The sequence below is a fragment of the Schistocerca gregaria genome, chromosome 4, assembly GCF_023897955.1.
Source record: "Schistocerca gregaria isolate iqSchGreg1 chromosome 4, iqSchGreg1.2, whole genome shotgun sequence".
NCBI classification, from domain to species: domain Eukaryota; kingdom Metazoa; phylum Arthropoda; class Insecta; order Orthoptera; family Acrididae; genus Schistocerca; species Schistocerca gregaria.
In genome coordinates this window covers 360,266,290-360,277,537 of record NC_064923.1, presented here as the reverse complement: position 1 = coordinate 360,277,537, position 11,248 = coordinate 360,266,290, and the positions used below count along the sequence as shown (strand labels likewise).

General features: G+C 42.1%; 1 non-coding gene across 1 annotated transcript; it reads left to right on the top strand.

Moving 5' to 3' along the window:
* The first annotated feature begins 2,850 nt into the window (after positions 1–2,850).
* Trnaa-agc (transfer RNA alanine (anticodon AGC)) lies at positions 2,851–2,924 on the top strand. The gene has a single exon. It is a non-coding gene; the product is annotated as a tRNA-Ala (tRNA).
* Positions 2,925–11,248: the final 8,324 nt, after the last annotated feature.

Here is an 11,248-nt window from a genome sequence, read left to right as displayed (position 1 = left end):
GAATAGTCTCCAATACTAAACGTCAACTCGTTTAGTCGTCTCCAAGTAGCTAGACATTACCGTTTCCAGTCAAAACTGGTTCAAATGGCTCTGAGCACTATAGGACTGAGCATCTATGGTCATCAGTCCCCTAGAACTTAGAACTACCTTAACCTAACTAACCTAAGGACATCACACAACACCCTGTCATCACGAGGCAGAGAAAATCCCTGGCCCTGCCGGGAATCGAACCCGGGAACCCGGGCGCGGGAAGCGGGAACGCTACCGCACGACCCGTTTGCAGTCAATGATCGGCTAAGTTGGACCAGAGGACCCAGTCCATTGGATGTAAGCACAGCACACACCATTACAGAGCTACCACCAGCTTGCACAGTGCCTTGTTGACAGCTTGAGTCCATGGGTTCAAGGGACCCGAGCCACATTCGAACCCTACCAACAGCTCTTAACGACCAAAACAGGCACTCATCTAACCAAGTCACTACATTCGAGTCGTGTAGGGTCCAAACGATATAGTGATTAGTCCAGAAGAGGCACTGCGGGCGATACCGTGTTGGATCAGATGGTTGAAATGGCTCTAAGCACTATGGGATTTAACATCTGAGGTCATCAGTCCCCTAGAACTTAGAACTACATAAACCTAACTAACCTGAGGACATCACACACATCCATACCAGAGGCAGGATTTGAACCTGCGACCATAGCAGCAGCGCGGTTCCGGACTGAAGCGCCTAGAACCGCTCGATCGGCTCCGTGTTGGAAGCAAAGGCTCTATCGTCGTTCATCTGGCGTCACGGCCCATTAGCGCCAAATTTCGCAGCGCTGTCCTAACTGATAGGTTCGTCATACGTCCCACATTACTTCACGCAATGTTGCTTTTCTGTTAGCACTGACAATTCCACGTGAACACCACTATTCTCGGTCCTAAATGAAGGCAGTCGGTCACTGCGTTGTCTGTGGAGAGCAGTAATGCCTGGAATCTGGTAGTCTCGTCACACTCTTGACACTGTAGATTTCGGAATGTCCGAAATGGAATGTACCATGTATCTAGCTCCAACTACTATTCGGCGTTCTGAGTTTGTTGTTTCCGTCGTATTCCCATAATCACTTTGGAAACTTTTTCACATGAATCACCTGAGTGCAAATGACAGCTCCGCCAATGCACTGCCCTTTTATACCTTATGCGCACTTTACTACTGCCATGTGTATATGTGCATATGGCTGCCCGTTGACTTTGTCACCTCAGTGAACATTTCCGAAATTTTCCTTCACGCTCTTCCTTCAAATGGCTCTGAGCACTATGGGACTTGAAACATCTGAGGTCATCAGTCCCCTAGAACTTAGAACTACTTAAACCTAACTAACCTAAGCACATCACACACATCCATGCCCGGAGCAGGATTCGAACCTGTGACCGTAGTGGTCGTGCGGTTCCAGACTGAAGCGCCTAGAACCGCTCGGCCACAACGGCCGGCTTCTTGTAGTTAGTTTTATTTATTTTTCCTTGCCGAAGCTATGGAAAACTGTAACTGTTTAGTATAGACATGCCCAGAATATGGTAAAAATTTAATACTAGTGGCAAATTTCTTTCATGTTGTTCTTACATTTTTGAAAGAACTATGTACATAATAAAAACTGTTTCATTCAGAAAGACAAACTGCATGAATTCTGAGGCTGAGCAGTTTCCTTGGCTTCACCCCTGTCATTGACTACGTGCGAAAGATAAAAGTGGCTGCGTATAGCGCTTCCAAACAGCGAGATAGTGAAGATGTTTTATGGACTACGCGTGAAAGTGAGGGTCATGGCTATTTAACCAGGAGAAAGGTGCGCAAAGAATAGAATCTGCACTATGTAAACTCTGTAGTAATCCTGTCATTCGTGTTACTGGCCTCATAAGGTTACGCAATGAGTTGCCAACGGCGTTTTTGCAACAGGATGTAGTCGTAATAAGATACAGTGCCTGAAGCAAATTTATTAAATTATTCCATTACAAAATACGATGTTGTGTCCAGACTGCTAGCAAACGTCTGTGCGCCTTCCGTAACATGTTGGATTGTTGACACACTCGTAACTGAAGTGCATAGCTATTTTCAAATGAAAGCAATCGCAGCGGTCACCAGGAAATACCACATAAATTACAAATGAAGTTCAAAAATCAGTTTTTAGTTAATCGAATACTAGCTTCTTATCCGCGTTCGCCCGCTATGGAAAAGAGTTACCTGATTATCTGCTGTTTTAAACCATACGTTTCCAGGCAGTATGTTCAGTTTGTCTGTGGTATTCAGCCGTGTGACGTAACTTAGGTCCAGAGACACGGTAACAAAATAATAGACGCTCTGCACTGCTCATTCTCGCGAGATGGTTGGACACAATGACCAGCTCAGATAAGAGACAAATTTCACTTCCTACTTCTGAAGTATTTCAAATACAGGAAAGAAATACCACCAGGTTGTTTTAGAACGTTTTTAAATACCACCTTCTCATCCCTTTTCCATCCCCATCCCTACGGGTAGTAGAAGGAGGGAAACTTTCTACCGGATTGCAACTTTGTGCCGGACTGGGATTCAGACCCGGAACCTTTGCCTTTCGCGGGCAGGTGCTCTACCAATTCATCTACTCGAGCACAACGGACGACCTACCAACGCAGCTGTACTTCCACCAATACCTACTTTCCTACCTTCTAAACTTCACTCCTCTCTAACTTGCAGAACCCAGTTCGAGCCACGGTGTGTCAAACAGTTTTAATCTGTCAGGAATTTTCAAATCAGCGAACAGTGCCCTGCTGCACTGCCCGCGTCTGATACCTACAATTCGTTGAGGACATTGCAAGGTGCATACCGAGCGAGGTAGAGGGGTGGGCGTAGCTCAGATGGTAGAGCGCTCGCTTAGCGTGCGAGAGGTACTGGGATCGATACCCAGCGCCTCCAGAATTTTTGCCGGCACGGTAGCTCAGCGTGTTCGGTCAGAGGGTTAGCAGCCCTCTGTAATAAAAAAACTGAGTTAATGGATCAACAACGAACTTAAACGGGTGTCTTACGACGTCCGCCCCGTTCAGATGCAACGAACAAAATGAGATTTAAAAAAAAAAAAAATACAACAGCACACCCGGTAGGTTTGTCTAGCATCTGCATTTATATCCAAGCATGCATTTCTCGCCTTGTTTCCATGTTTTTGGCCGACCCCTGTACGCTCAGTACCGTTGTTTCACACAGTTTGGGGCAAATAAAAGTGTCCCTGACGACTGGATACGATTGGACGAGAATGTATGCACATAACTACACCTTGTGACGCCCTCACCAAGTGTACGCCCACCACGTGATCCACACCGGTTCAAAGAATAGCGCGGGCTGTGTCAGTGTGAGTGGAGCAGTGCAAAGTGGACGATGGTACTCACAGTGGAGCAGCGGGCGTTCCTTGTGGAAAGTTACGGAAACACTGTGATCAGCTGTTTGCTGAGAAGTCCAATAGTGTCAAAGTGCCAGCAAAGAGAGCCCTGTAACGCTTAGGCCGTAAACGGCGTCAGACCAGAATATGTTTTGAACAAGTCAAAATACGTTCCCAAACATGCCCGCACACCAGAAAATGTGGCTTCAGTTCACCAAAAAAATACTTCAGAGTCCTAGAAAAACAACACGACACCTGTCGCGAGACACTGACGTATCACGTCGATCATGTGGACGAATACTTCACCTGGACTTTTAGTCTGGTCGCGGCAGTAGCTGACCACCCAGGTCACCTGATCTGTCAGTCAGCGATTACTTTGTGTGGGGAGCCCTTAAGTCTAAGGTATATCGCAACATGACAGTCTTCAAGAAAAGCAGCAGAACATTTCGGATGAGATTGCAGAAATCGCAGCAGTCCAGCTTCGATCCGCCTTCAGCAGCTTGTTGACCAGGGCCCAAAATTGCGAAGAAATGAATGGTGGTCTCTTGCAACATCTGCATTATTTCCTTTCCTCTGCTGCATTTCTTTGTACCCTGGAACCTTGAACTCTGTTCTCCAGGCCACTTTTGTTTGTCCATCCCGTGTTATCGAAGGTTTTTACGGCCAGAATCCATTTCATTTACATTCATCTGGGTGTGTGACCCCGTCAGAATGTTCTAAAAGCTACTGACTTATCGCCTATTAGGCAGACGTCACCTGTGTGGCTAATTCCTAGCTTCTGGTTGCAGCGTTAGACAGAGGTATCTTGCTGAAGGCGAACAAAATGCAAGAAACGATCCCTGAGAGCATAAGGAACAAAAATGTTCATATGTAGATGCATTTCAAGGGCGGTACACCCGCTCCAAAGTGGAGAAAAAAGACCTTTGACAGTGTAGGCTTCAGTGGTAGAAAGCGCACATGAGAACATATCAGGTAAGTGCGGTGTTCTGTCTGTGCTGTTGTTTTAGTTCCGTACTCACCGTCACGTGGTAGCCCAGCAGCCTCATTACGCTTCGTACGACGAAAGGTACGTATTGGATCAGGAAGGATGGTCACCCGAGGAAGTGCACATACGCCTCATCAGTTGAGGCACCACGTCACTCTAGACTCGCTGGATAGAGACTCATGAATATACACTCAGTATCAATCAAAAGCCCCAAATATCACTCCGATGACGTTTGCTGTGATAATAGCTGAAATATCGACAGTTTGTAACACGTTGTGACTTTCAAATAACCACAAGAATTGTATTTAAATTGTTACAATGGCTTTTACATAGCCGCGCGGGATTAGCCGAGCGGTCTAGGGCGCTTCAGTCATGGACTATGCGGCTAGTCCCGGCGGAGGTTCGAGTCCTTCCTCGGGAATGGGTGTGTGTGTGTTTGTTCTTAGGATAATTTAGGTTAAGTAGTGTGTAAGTTTAGGAACTGATGACCTTAGCAGTTAAGTCCCATAAGATTTCACACACATTCGAACATTTTTTTGCGTTTACATAACACAAGGGGAGTCACACAACTAGCTACTCATCTGTGAACGTGAAATGTTCGATGTTCGATGTTCGGCCAACAAATGATATCTTGGTACCATTAGACCAAAGCTAAATATCTCAGCTGTCTTCTTTGGCACTTATAGCACCAACCGCCTATCTAGTTTCAAATAAGTTGAAGTCTGCTGTATCAAGATGACGTAAATTATTTCAGGTCCTTTTGTTTCCACAGTTATTTCTATGTTACATAAACCATGACTTTTTATATTTTATGTGACATTTTAAAACGCTGAAACTCCCTGGCACATTAAAAGTGTGTGCTGAACTGGGGACTCGAATCCGAAAGCCTGCCTTTCGGGGGTAATGCTTTTACCAACTGAGCTATCCAGATATGGGATTCGTTCTTGAGCCCTGCGTACATGTTTAACCTATGACAATGTTTAAAAAACAAGAGCACTCCGCTTCAGAATGAAAGATTCGTTGTGAATGTTATTACCCTGTTTGTACGCTGAAGGAAACATATATCGATGTATACATCCATCCACACTGCATAATTTATGATTGAAGCAGGAATCTGCATTGTTGACTCTGTACCATCAGTGCTACTCGCAGCACCCTTGAAAAGATCTCCAAACTGAAAAAAGAAGGATTACGTATTAATCGAGCACACCCAAAACACTTTCGTCTTGCTGGCGATATTATTCTGTTTGCCTCAATTGCAGATATAAATCAGCATCTAATTTACGAATTTATTAGGTCATAAAATCAGTACCATAAGTCTAAAATCAAGTGCAGGGAAGTCAAAACAAGACCAGCCTGTAAAATCTTTCATGCACCTTTAAGTGCTCAACCCAACCTACACAATCTGCCTTGTGTGCAAATGATGTAAATTGGTTTGCCTATCTTGAGGTGATAATGTAAGTTGGGTTATATCTAGGTGCATGAAATATTTTCCAATTAAGTTTTATTTCCCAGTATATGCAAAAGATCAAATAGAAAACTGATTCACAAAACAAATTAAAGATATTTATCTGTTTGGAGCAACTGAAGACCAGTAGTACTTCTCATACACTGAACAGACTTTTCAAAACTGTTGATCTGTTAAAAAAGATATCATGGTCAACTGCAAAATTTTCTTAATGCTTCCTTCAGCCAGCACCAACCCAAGTTGGCCAGGGCAGCACGCCAGTCCGAGAATGTTTTAAACATGTTTTATTCCTCCTACACAAACAGTAAGAACAATTTAATATTTTATTCTTACTGGTGTTGCAGTTTCCGCAGTCAGCAGTGTACTTTGATCGGCTCCAAGAGGTTAGGAGAGACACAGAAGACGACAGAATGGAAGGTGGATACACGACGGCAGTAAACATAACAGGAGGAACAACTGATCTACATGATTCAAGAGCGTAAAGCAGGGAGGGGTCTGACGAAAGTCTTTATCCAGCAGTGGACGTCGAGGGGTGGACTATGATAACGTATTACGAAGATAAGAATTAAATAGGTTTCCAGAAACTGCCAGGAAGTTTCAGTTAAAGAGGTTGTTTGCAGTATGGTAATATGTTTATGTAGACTTTGAAAACACGAGTCCCTTTAAGCTGTTCGATATCCTCCGTATTGTCTTGAACTAAAGCAAGGCTGGTGGCATTAACATTGCAATGGGAATTCCACTGCTAAATGCAGAAGAGAGAGACGATAGGTGGAAAGAGAACATTGAAGGCCTCTGGAAGGGGATCCAGTATTAGAATCAGAATTTAAAAGAGCTTTGGAGGTCTTAAGGTCAAATAAGGCAGAAGGAATGGATAACATGAAATCAGATTTTCTAATATCATTGGGGGAAGTGGCAACCAAACAACTATTCATGTTGGTGTGTAGAATATATCAGTCTGGTGATAAAGTATCTCACTTTTGGGAAAACATGATCCACGCAGTTCCAAAGATAGCAAAAAAAGCGTTCGACAAAGTAAAATGGTGCAAGATGTTTGATTTTCTGGGAAAAACATGGGTAAGCTACAGGGAAAGACTTACAAGAGGCAAGAGGGAGCAAGAAGAGTACAAGACCAAGATGGAACTGCTCGGATTAAAAAGGGTGTAATACAGGGATGCAGTCTTTCGCCCCTACTGTTCAATCTGTACACCGAAGAAGTAATGACGGAAATAAAAGGTTCGACAGTGGCATTAAAATTCAAGATCAAAGGAGATGAATTATAAGATTAGCTAATGCACATCTATCCTGAGTGGAAGTGAATAAGAAGTGCAGGATCTGCTAAATGGAATGAACAGTCTAATGAGCATAAAATAAGAATTGAGAGTAAGTCGAAGAAAGGCGAAAGTAATAAGAAGTAGCAGAAACGAGAACAACGAGAAACTTACCATCAGGATTCGTGATTACGAAGTGGATCAAGTTGAAGAATTCTGCTACCAGCAAAATAATCCATGACAGACGGAGCAAAGAGAACATCAAAAACAGACTAGCACTGGTAAAACATAGGCCTTAATTTGAGGAAGTAATTTCTGAGAATGTACGTTTGTGGCACAGCATCGTATGGTACTGAAACATGAACTGCGGGAAAACTGGAGCAGACGAGAATCGAAGCATTTGAGAGGTGGTGCCATAGAAGAATGATAAAAATAAGATGGACTGATAAGGTAAGGAATGAGGAGGTTCTCAGAGGAATCGGCGAGGAAAAGAATACCTGGAAAACACTGACAAGAAGAACTGATAGGATGACAGAACATCTACATTTACGTGGATCCTCCGCAAATCACACTTAAATGCCTGGGAGAGGGTTCATCGAACTACCTTCTCAATAATTCTCTATTATTCCGATCTCGACCAGTGCGCTCAAAAAACCAACACCTGTATCTTTCGGTGCGAGCTCTGATTTCCCTTATTATATTATGACGATCGTTTCTCCCTATGTAATTTGGTGTCAACTAAATATTTTCGCATTCGGAGGAGAAAGTTGGTGACTGAAATTTCGTGAGAAGATTCCACCACGGTGAAAAACGCCTTTGTTTTAATTATGTCCACCCTAATTCCTGTATCATGTCAGTGACACTCTCTCCCATATTTCGCGATAATACAAAACGTGCTGCTCTTCTTTGTACTCCATTAACCCTCTCTGGTAAGGATCCCAGACCGCGCAGCAATACTCCAAAACAGTGCAAGCACATTGCAGGCAGTCTCTTCAATAGATCTGTTACATTTCCTAAGTGTTGTGCCCATAAAACGCATTCTTTGGTTTGCCTTCCTCACAACATTTTCCTTGTGTTCTTTCCAATTTAAGTTGTTCGTAATTATAATTCCTATGTATTTATTTGAATTTGTGGCCTTTAGATTTGACTGATTTATCGTGTAACCGAAATTTAACGGTCTCGTTTTAGCACTCATGTGGATGACCTCACGCTTTTCATTATTTAGGGTCAACGGCCAATTTTCCAAACAAACAGGTGTCTGTTCTAAATCTTTTGCAATTTGTTTTGACCTTGTGATGACTTTACTAGACAATAAACACCACTGAATAACTTCCACGTTGCTAAAGAGATGAAAACTGTAGATGAAGACAGAGATGGGAATATATCGATCAAATAATTGAGAACGTTTGTTGCAAGTGCTATTCTGAGATGAAGAGTTTGGCACGGGAGAGAATTCGTGGCAGGCCGCATCAAACCAGTTAGAAGACTGACGACTCGACAAACAGTTACTAGCTACACGCACGAAGGGCGACCAATATAACTGCTTCTTCGATATATGGGTTCGTGTCAGTGTAAAAATGTCGCAGTGCGTGTCGCACTGTAAGTTACAGAGGCAGCGTCCCTGAGGCCAGCTTACTCTTTGTCAGCAACGCACCGTGGCAACTTGCATCTTTCGCCAAGTGGTTTCGTCCTAGATAATAACATGGTGCAACAAGACGTTCGAAATTGTTAGTTTGGGAGAACTATACAAAGTCGACAAAGTCAAGGTAAGACTAAGAAAAGAGGATGGTTTGAAACATAACCTAATTTCAAAAGGTATGTAACAGAGGGTATTTCGAAGAAGATATAGAGAAATAAAAGAAAATTTTGATAGAAGAATAAACCTTCATTGCTAAGGTGTGCGGGCAACATTGTAGTATTCCTTTACTTCCTACATCTAACGTGTTTACGAGTCAAAACAGTAATATTCATATAAATAAAACTATTAGCAATGAGCAGACACAACTTACGATAACGTAGGCCACAGATCATAACAATAACTCATGTGTAGATTCACATGTGCAGGTTTCTTTTATTTTGATTCCTTCTTTCTGAAAACGGAGAGAATGAAGAAAGCTAGACACTTCTAGTGCGCCATTCAAAGATTTAAGATGCTTTTGTCTACTCGTCCACCACTAACAGTAATTTAATTAATGGAAGCAATAATTCGCCGTTTCGTGCACGATTATGTCTACAGCATCATGCGTAAATATTAATATTTAAAAGAAGTTATTAATACAGGGTGGTTTACCTGCGACGGAAGATGAATAATGAACGCAAACTAACAAATAAAATTTATTCATTGTCTTCTGTATATTATTAATCGATACTGAGGGTTTTATTCCTAACCGCCTATCCTCAATGAGGTAGATTTGTTTATAATATCTCTCTTCCCAAGCACGCAAAGGAAAAGCTACATGCTCTTAAAAGAATAAAAATGTATTAAGGCATAGAATTAAAAGAATATCATATAGCGAGAAACAAGGGAGAAACGTTATAGCCTTCCAGTCGGATGTAAGGAAGACTCCAAAGACCTGTTAAAAGGGAAGGGCATTACAAGTAGTTATGATTAATACGGCTCTAAGATAAACAGATCAGAGAGGAAGACGATGAAGTGTAGCCTAAAGAAGAATAACGTATTGCTGAACAACAAAATTGAAATTGATACAGTAGTGAAAAAAATGGAAAATTCTCGTATCTAGGAAGTAATATCACACAGGTTGGTGGAAACGATGGAGGTATCAGAAGTAGGTTGATATCGGTTAAAATGCTAGAGACCCAAACACAATTAATCATATTCTCTACACAGCACATCGCCCAAAAAAGTTACAACATTGGCACAAGACGGTGACGTGCACGGAAATGGTGACATAATCTACAATCCTTTACATTCATAACAGCTTAACAGCAAGAAAAATTAAACTGAAGTGCTCGGGAACTTCTTGCAATATAATGATTCTATTCCATGGACGTGAATAGTACCACGTTCCTGATAAACGTTGAAATACGAGCAGACCTAACTTTGCCGAAAAATTTGTGTTCAAAGAATTGATTGAGAATGAAAGCGTCTCTGGTAGAGACGAAACGCTACGCAATCTCTTTTACGTGAAAGCAACATCAGCGATTTGCCCCTCCGGTTGCTGATTGCCTCTTTTTACAAGCATATCTTAAACTTCGCGAAAAAATCAGTGTGATAACAACTCAGTTACGAGAAATGCGTTTGGTGCAACAAAACTAACGAAATGAAAATACTCATTTAATATCAATCCATGTAGACTACAAAGTATAAAAGATGCTCAAAGTGGTTTCCGTGCTGTTCTAAGCAAACATTACAGCTTTTAAACACTGATAGACAAACAATGTTGCAAATATTGCAGGACAGTAGGCTTTTAAATTCAGATTGATTTCATAACTTCAAATGAATCTTGACGGAATAAACTTAATTTTTTAGCGTACCCCTTATGAAAAATCCATGAATGTGATATCAATAATATTCCGTCTGCCAATCCATTGATTAAAGTTTTCATCTAGGCAGTCTCTCGCAATAAATCCATAATGGGCGGTTGCCTCACCTTTTGCTGCATCACCTTTTCCTTAACCCGAGACTGATGTTCAAGAACTGGAGTATTTTGCAGTTATTACAAAATTTCCTGAAGCACGTTATATTCAGAATTGACAATACTGTTAAAATAATAAGGCCTCCTTAGGCCACTGCTGAAAATCCTTGCCCAGCAATCATGCCAGAAGAACTTAAGTCTGTCTTCATCGCCACTTGGGCATACGTAGAAACCCGCCATACAGCTGTGTCTGTTCACTCTACTATTCACCTTAAAAGTCGATCGTTGCTCCAAAGAATGCTTTTGTAAGCCTTGGGATTGGCTTCTTGTCGGAATGTGTACAACTCGCAGAACCCGATACGTCTATCCAGATCATCTTCATTCAAGTCTACATCTAATTGACTACTCTGCAATTCACATTTAAGTGCTTGGCAGAGGGTTCATCGAACCACAATCATACTAACTCTCTACTATTCCATTCCCGAACAGCGAGCGGGAAAAACGAACACCTAAACCTTTCTGTTCGAGCTCTGATTTCTCTTATTTTATT